We start from the raw sequence: 7,410 nt of genomic DNA, 5'->3' as shown, positions 1-7,410 counted from the left end.
AAGAGGCAAATAAATGAATTAGATCTGCTTCTCACATCCTTCTCTGGTTACCTAGCATTAACAACTACTATATCATCTCTTTCTTGTGTGTGTTTGTGTGTATAGGTTTTCCAAAAGTTACAGATATTGTCCTTAGTCCAAGTGAGCCAGAGTATGGCAAACCCTTGTCTTTACTCTGCAAAGTAAGTGATTTCCGTTCCAAAGATATTAAAATTCAGTGGTTACTGGAAGAGGATGTAATCAGACAAGAGCTACTGGATAACTCAAGTAACTCCTTGCCCCTAAACTCTGTGCTTCAAATAACACCTACAGCTTTCATGTTTGGCAAAAAAATTTCTTTCAAAGTAATGTACAAAGCCCTGGAAAAACCCATCACAAAAGATCTATTTTTAAGGCTTCCAGGTACATATAACAAGTTTGTTTGTCCTTTCACTTTCAGGGCATCACAGAGCAATATTAGATTGAGCTAAGGGGAAACAAATTATTTCAGGTGCACAGAATCAGCTGGGACAGGAAGGTATAATTTCTGAGTCACTGTGCAAACATGATTCAGCTCCAGGAAACCTTGGTTGTAGCTTGCTATTGAATTAGTCCATATAGTGTCCCAACAGATATGTGCCCTTGGGGTATCATTCAGCCCCTGAGAAGCCCTGCAAGAGTTCCAAAAAACTGATATAGACCAAGGTTGAATTTAAGCTTGGATTTTTGATTTCCTTGAATTGTTATATTTCAAAGTATAGAAGTATTCCCCACTATGAAATTTGCTAAAAGTAAAATAGCTGGTAAAAATCTAAGTGCCAAAAAATTGGGGTCCTATTATATTCAATACAGCCATTCCACCAGTAGTCTGCTTTCCTGGAAATACCCTATTTGACATGAGTATTTTCACTTTCTCTGTCTTTGCAGCAGATAAAAAATACAATGTATAATGACATTAACGTGTAATGGCTTGGGCCAGTATGATAGCTCCTGGGGGGGGGGGGGGGGGGAATTCCCTTCCCTTCCTTAGCTTTTCTAGCTCTCCTTTCTGCCACCCAGCCATACGTTCCCATCACTTTTCTTGTTCTAGCTCTGGCACTGACCTTATCACACACTAAGCCAGTTGGTTTTCTCAAATAGCGTGAGACCACCAAATCGAATCGGCTTATCGCGCAGTCAGATGGGTGCTGGAGTGAGCGTGGGCTGCAGGGGGGAAAGCTGACAAAGAGGGAAGAAGGCATAGCTTTGAGTAGAAGAGAGCAAGACTTTCCCTTTTAATGTTAACAAAGTATTTTGTATGAGCCACAAGATGCAATTTCACATTTACCCTGCTATAAAATGCAAGTGGGCAGAAAGCAATAGAGATTTTAGCTTTTGTACTTAAGAAAGGTCTGTACCATATATTTTGTCTGGTGTTTACTTCTCAATTAGTTTGATGTAGAACTGTAGAGTAAGATTTCTCTTTAACCCGATTTTGCAGCAGATCAAGTAACAATATTTTAGTTAGTGGAAGTGATGTATCTAGATGAGTGGGCTGAAAATAGCACACCTAAGACAAGTGCTAATTGCTATCATGTTGATAGAGGTGTCAGACTCTGGCAGCAGGACCTGCTGTAATAACCCTTTTATGAAGGGCAAAATTCCTTTGTTTTAGTATGTTCAATACATATGTATGTATGTACAGTATGTTACTAAAAACAGGTGCTGAGGAGTCAAAGAGAAGTGGGTGAATACTTTTCATTCTCTTGCAGTTTTTTCCTGTTATAAATCACTCTTGGTTTAGTGTCCTAAAAGTATTTTACTGCAGCATCTTTCTAATAGAAACCTTTCTTTCTTAGCAAAGTCTCCTGTTGTCTCAGAGATAAGAAAAATTCCTGCACAAACCATAGCCAATAAGACTGCCTGTCTTGAAGTTTCCATATCAAGTTTTGTACCTAAGGACATCAGAGTTGTATGGTATAAAGACTGGACAGAGCTATCTGAAACCAACCAAGTTATTAAAACTGAAATCGGAGAAAATGGATTATACTTTTGCATGAGCAAACTACAGGTTTCTACAAAGGCATCAGAGAATATTAAAATAATAAGATGTGAGGTTGTTCATCCAGCAACTCAGTGCTGTGTAGAGAGCCTTTCCACTGAGTCTTGCAGGTAAATTGTATTGTTTTATTTTTGGTTTGTTATCTCCTAGATGATAGTCTGAGTTAGCATACTAATTTGCAAATACTCAAACTTATTTCAGTGTGACTGAGTAACAGCATGAAATATTCCTCAAAGTTATTAGAGGTATTGGAGTCTTATCTAAAGAAGATTACACCTCTAAATAAGTATTTTTGTATGTCAGAATATTGTGGAAGTTACCTAGTTTTCTATCCCAGTTATGCACTGAATGAGCTATAGCCAATCCTTAAACTTCAAAAATTAACCAAGAGATCTTTCCCCTTGTAACTCACTAAGGATCAACTCAAACCTTTCAACTAATGTTGACCAGTGCTTGCTGTAAACTCTTTCAGAAAATGAAAGAGATGTGAGTGCCTGCACTCCACTTTAATTAGAATTACATTCTCTGAACTGCATCCAGACTTTTAAAGTCAGTAAAAAGACATCTATTGAATTCAACATACTTTGGAGTAGTTTCTCTGTAAGTCAATGTGAAAACCAGTGATCGCTAAATAATAAGGAATGAGAATATACTGTTAAAAGCATTGCAGAGTGGTGTAAATTTGGTAATACCTTTTTAAAATGCAAGATTGGATTTTTCTATGGATACATTAGCTCCCTTTACTATAAGTCAGTATAAGATTATTACTATTGTAAGAAATTGTATTTCTTCCTACTTTGTAGAAGAATTTAACAAGGCTGCTGATAGACTGTGCCTGACTGCAAATGGGTGCCACACAGAACCCTTGAAGGGTAAGTATTACTTTTAAAACAAAGCAAAGTTGTAAAGGTCATTCTAATGACAACAATCCAGAGCATGCTTTTCACCTCCCCAGGCAAACATGATTGGAAGGTATGAGAAGAGAGTGAATGGCTTATGCAGTAAGTTCACCCCTATTATCTTCTACAGGGCTCTTGGTTTGTGTAGAAGGGGCAGAAATAGGCAGGATGCGTATTGTCCATCACTAACACAGAGGATTTGTCCCCATATTAACACTAGTAGTTGTTACACAAATACTTTTTGCAGCAGAAATCACCTGAGAGAGGCAGCGAGGGATCTCTGGCAGTCCAGACAGATGCAGAAATTCAGAGACCCAGGAAGGTTTATGAACCCACCCTAGTCCCACATATGGGTCTGCCTGAGGCCAAGTCCAAACAAGGGGAATGAGCAGGCAGAGTCTTGCATATATACCACTGTCTCTTCAGGTGGTTATTTGGTGTTGCAGCACATCAGTGAAGTGTGAAAAATTACCATTTTAATGGTAGAACACAACCATGCCAACATGACACATTCGGTGCAGAGACATTTATCCTCCTCTCTCTTTTTTTTAAAAAACAGATTCTGGTCCTTGTCAAGAAGCAGCCACCACTTCGAAAATAAAGTGCATTACTGAGCATCCACAGGCTGGCGAGGATGTGACACTTCAGTGCTGTGCACCTGGAAGGAATAGAGGCAGTGTGGTTTTTGTTGCCTGGTTTAAGGATCTATTCCCAATTGAGGAAGAAGTGAAAAATGCAGACTGTGAGGATAGATCTGGTTTCATTTCCTGCGCAACTTTCAAAACAGAAAAACAAAGCAAAGAATGTAGGATAAGATGTGAGGTTTCTACTGAAAATGAAACTTTTGAAGAAGCCTATGTTTTAAAACTTGATTGATTTCCACATAACAAAGATAACAGACTCTCTTCAGTGAAGAGAGATCTGCATGAAATGTGCAAAATAAGAGACTCTACATAAAAGTAGAAATACTTATGATGCTGTTGAAACATCTTGAAAAGCAATATTGTAATTTAAGAGTTCTGACTGACTATGGCATGCTGTGGAATACCTTTGTTTTTTTTCCCCCCTCTTTTTTTTTTTTTTTAATTCTTTTATTTCTTAAACAGACTTTTCAAGAACATAACAGAAGTGAGATACTTTTCAGGCTCTATGAAAAATGAAAGGCCAATGAAAAAAGTAGGAAAAAAAATCAAGTAAAGGAGTAACAACTTTGCAGCAACAAAAAAGAAAACACGAAAGAACAATTTTTTTATATATATCAAATGCATCTATCTAATAAAGCAGATGATTTTAAGTGTAAAGATTTCATCTATGGATGTCCAGACAACACTTGATAGAAGAAAGTTTAAGAGTATAATGGCTATTTCCTACAGAGATGTTTCTAAAGATAGAACAATTGCCTTTGGAAAACATCTGTTTACAACCAATAATTCTAGGTAAATCCTAAAGAAGTATTATGTATCCCTGTGGTTTCTGAACCCAGCCAATGGTTCTTTCAAATCAAGTTACCCTCGTTTATTCAGTGATCAACATGCCTGTGGAGTGCTAATCATGTTACTAAAGTATCATTGGTGTTGGCTGTGGAGGACAGTCTCTTTACCCTCAGGTTAAAGCTTACTACTGCTTCACAGAATAAAGTTGGTCTCAGGGCACTACCTGCTCCAACAAAATCTATACATTTTGCTAGAGGAATGGACTGATCTTATTCCTACTCATCTTGCTGATCCTCTGCTTCCCTCCACCTCCTCTATGAAAGAGGCATTACCTTGCCAGCTTTTTTTCCCCTCCCAGTTTTAAAGCCAAAGCAGAGCTAGCAGCACTTGAAAAGTCCATCTGAGCCAGAGGCAGGATCCTTGCTGAAAACATTGTCCCCACTACTCACATGTGCTCACCAGTGGATAGCAGGAGCTTGACAAACAGGATTAAATGGTCTCAGACCAAGACATGAACATTCCAGGCACTCCAATATTGCAGCATATAAGCATATCCAATACACACACGAGTCATATTCTCTCAGGTCAAAGAAGAGAAAGTAAAAGAAGATTTTACTCACAAGCTGGAAGAAGAGAGGGTCACAGCCAGTGGAAGTGAAGAACAAAAGCCCTGGCTTTGTGGCACAGCTGGCTTTGCCCCAGAGGCAAGGGCCCAACCACAAGCAGAGGGTGCTCAGAGGTGCCCTTTCAGGAAAGACAGAGCCACTGACTCAGACATGCCCAAGGCTGCTGGAGGGGAAAGGTTGAGACATTTAACATAAACTGTGGGAACAGCTTCATTCTTGCCACAAAGGCAGCATCAGGTGCTATTTGGATCAGCTGCCTGCCTCATTGACCTCAGAGTACCAAGCCCTAATAGGAAAATCCTGGCAGTAATGAACTCCCTGGCAAAACTCACTTGGATTTAAAGGCCCAGGATTTAACATGGGGGACCTGAACTGAAACTTGCTGAAGTTGAAGACTCTTACTACCCTCATTGACTTGGGATGCAATCTTTGTGCCTTAACTCTGTTTAACTGATCAAAATAACTAATAACACCACCAACAACAATGCTATTTATTCACTATGCCTATTGTCTTTTCAGCAGAACTATGCCTACAAATGCAAAAGAATAAACAGATTGTAGCCACTTAAAATAGCAAATGTACAAAAACAAACAAGCAAATGTACAGAAATTTACAAATGCAGAACAGCAAATTTGCCAAGTCCACGGACACGTCTTCTGGTAGGTGGTCATGTTTAGCACCCATCGCTCCCTCTGTTGATAAGATGCATTAGACAAGAATGAGGGCGCAGCTTTGCGCCAGGGACAGCAAAGCGAAGGAAGAGGATCATCCCTTGGCACGCGGCCTCCCCACAACCAGTCAGGCAGCCGCCCACCCTGCCCTCACGCAGGGCTTCGCCCCCAGGGGTCCTTCACTGCCCTTGTGGGGGGCCAGGCTGCAGGAGGCGGCTGAGGAGAGGGACGCTCACCTGCAGGTAGCAGAGGGGTGAGATGACGCCAGCCAGGCCTCTGGGCCAAAGTTATCATGGGAACCGGTGGTGGTGGCGGGGGCAGGAGGAGGGCAGCCATGAAGGTAGTGGCAAGCTCAGGGACACTTGGCTCCGAGTGCACAGTTTGTTTTTTGCGCCCCTTGACCGCATGGAGGCTTTTCTGGTGGGTGGCTCCATGGGAGCAAGAGCTTTGGACTCTTCTGGCTCTGGAGTGTTTGGCAAGTGCTGCTTTAGGTTTTGGGAGGTCATCTTACCTCCTGAGGGGCCCATGCTCACTGCCGCCCCGTCAGTGCCCAGAAACCAGCCGCGAGAGGGAAAGCGGTGGAAACAAAGACATGGTTGCCCTTCTCAGTTCGCCTTCTTGCTGAGGTCTCGCTGGGAACCTCAGCCAGAGCAGAGTGCACATAAAAGCCCACTGCGATTTATTTATCCCTACAGCACAAAAAGCCAGACAGGACTGGAGGGGCTGGTCCTGCTGGGTAAGATACAGGCACCTTCTTGGCCACCCAGTTCAGATGGGATTGATCAGCTCCTCAGCTTTATACTGAAGGAACCAGCTGGGAAACCTCTCATAGAGTTGCCATCTGCATTTAAACTCAGTATGTCAGGAACAAGGGCTGACAGATGCAAGCGACAAAAAATGGCTAGAGAGGTTTCATTTTTTTGATGCAAGCTTTTAAACTGAGTCATTCCCATGTGATGATTCTCTAAAGCTACATTATGTATCAAAATGGTGGCATAAGGCAGAAAATCATGCAGCCTACCATCCCTTATAAGCAACCAGCAGTGCTAAGAGCATGATGGAGACAGTGGTATGCTGAGCCTCTCCAGAATGTCTTCTGCTCTTTAAATAGTTCTCCTTGGGGGTGTGGAGGTTTGTATCACGTTTCTTTCTCCTGTTGCTGAATCAGAAATAGTACACTGAGTCATTTGTTACAGGCAGACGGTCGCCAGCCACTCTGAACATGCTTCCCACTGCGGGTCGCCCTGATGTGCCTGCTCAAGGCCTCCTTCACACAAGGTCTTCTTCTCACCTCAGTACCAGCTTTGCTTGAGTAAGGTCTGTAGCATAGATTAAATCCCTCTTACTGCTGCAGCATATGTGCTTTCAGCAGGTTGACAGATTACGCTCGTTGATCCAAAAATCCACAGAAATCAATGGAATATTTTCTACTGACTTCAAAGAGCTTTGGGTCAGGGCTGTTCGGTACGAGATACCCACCTCAGAGTGGGGTGGCTGGCCCTGGTCGAATGCAGGCAACACAGAAAGCAGAACTGGAAAGAGCACTGGTCCTGCCTATTTTCAGTGGCAACACCAGTAGAAGTGTGAGGAGAGAGAAAGATGTGCCAACAGCAACAGAGGAGCATAAAATGGAGTAATTCCAAAATGCTTTCCCTTCTCACCCCAAAACCGTAAGAGCGAGACTACATTCCCTTCTGCAAGGAACTGCAAAATGAACAACAGGAAACCATCTATGGTAGCTTATTAATATCCAGATCCTA

The 7,410-nt window shown here is 41.9% G+C and overlaps 1 long non-coding RNA gene across 1 annotated transcript; it reads left to right on the top strand.

Annotated features, from left to right (window-relative positions):
- The first annotated feature begins 1,875 nt into the window (after positions 1-1,875).
- LOC136991981 (uncharacterized) lies at positions 1,876-3,542 on the top strand. Its single transcript, XR_010884007.1, has 3 exons — positions 1,876-2,130; positions 2,824-2,892; positions 3,479-3,542. It is a non-coding gene; the product is annotated as an uncharacterized lncRNA (long non-coding RNA).
- The last annotated feature ends 3,868 nt before the right edge of the window (positions 3,543-7,410 follow it).

The sequence above is a fragment of the Apteryx mantelli genome, chromosome 4 (assembly GCF_036417845.1).
Source record: "Apteryx mantelli isolate bAptMan1 chromosome 4, bAptMan1.hap1, whole genome shotgun sequence".
In the NCBI taxonomy this organism is placed as follows: Eukaryota; Metazoa; Chordata; class Aves; order Apterygiformes; family Apterygidae; genus Apteryx; species Apteryx mantelli.
This window is presented reverse-complemented; position numbering and strand designations above follow the sequence as displayed.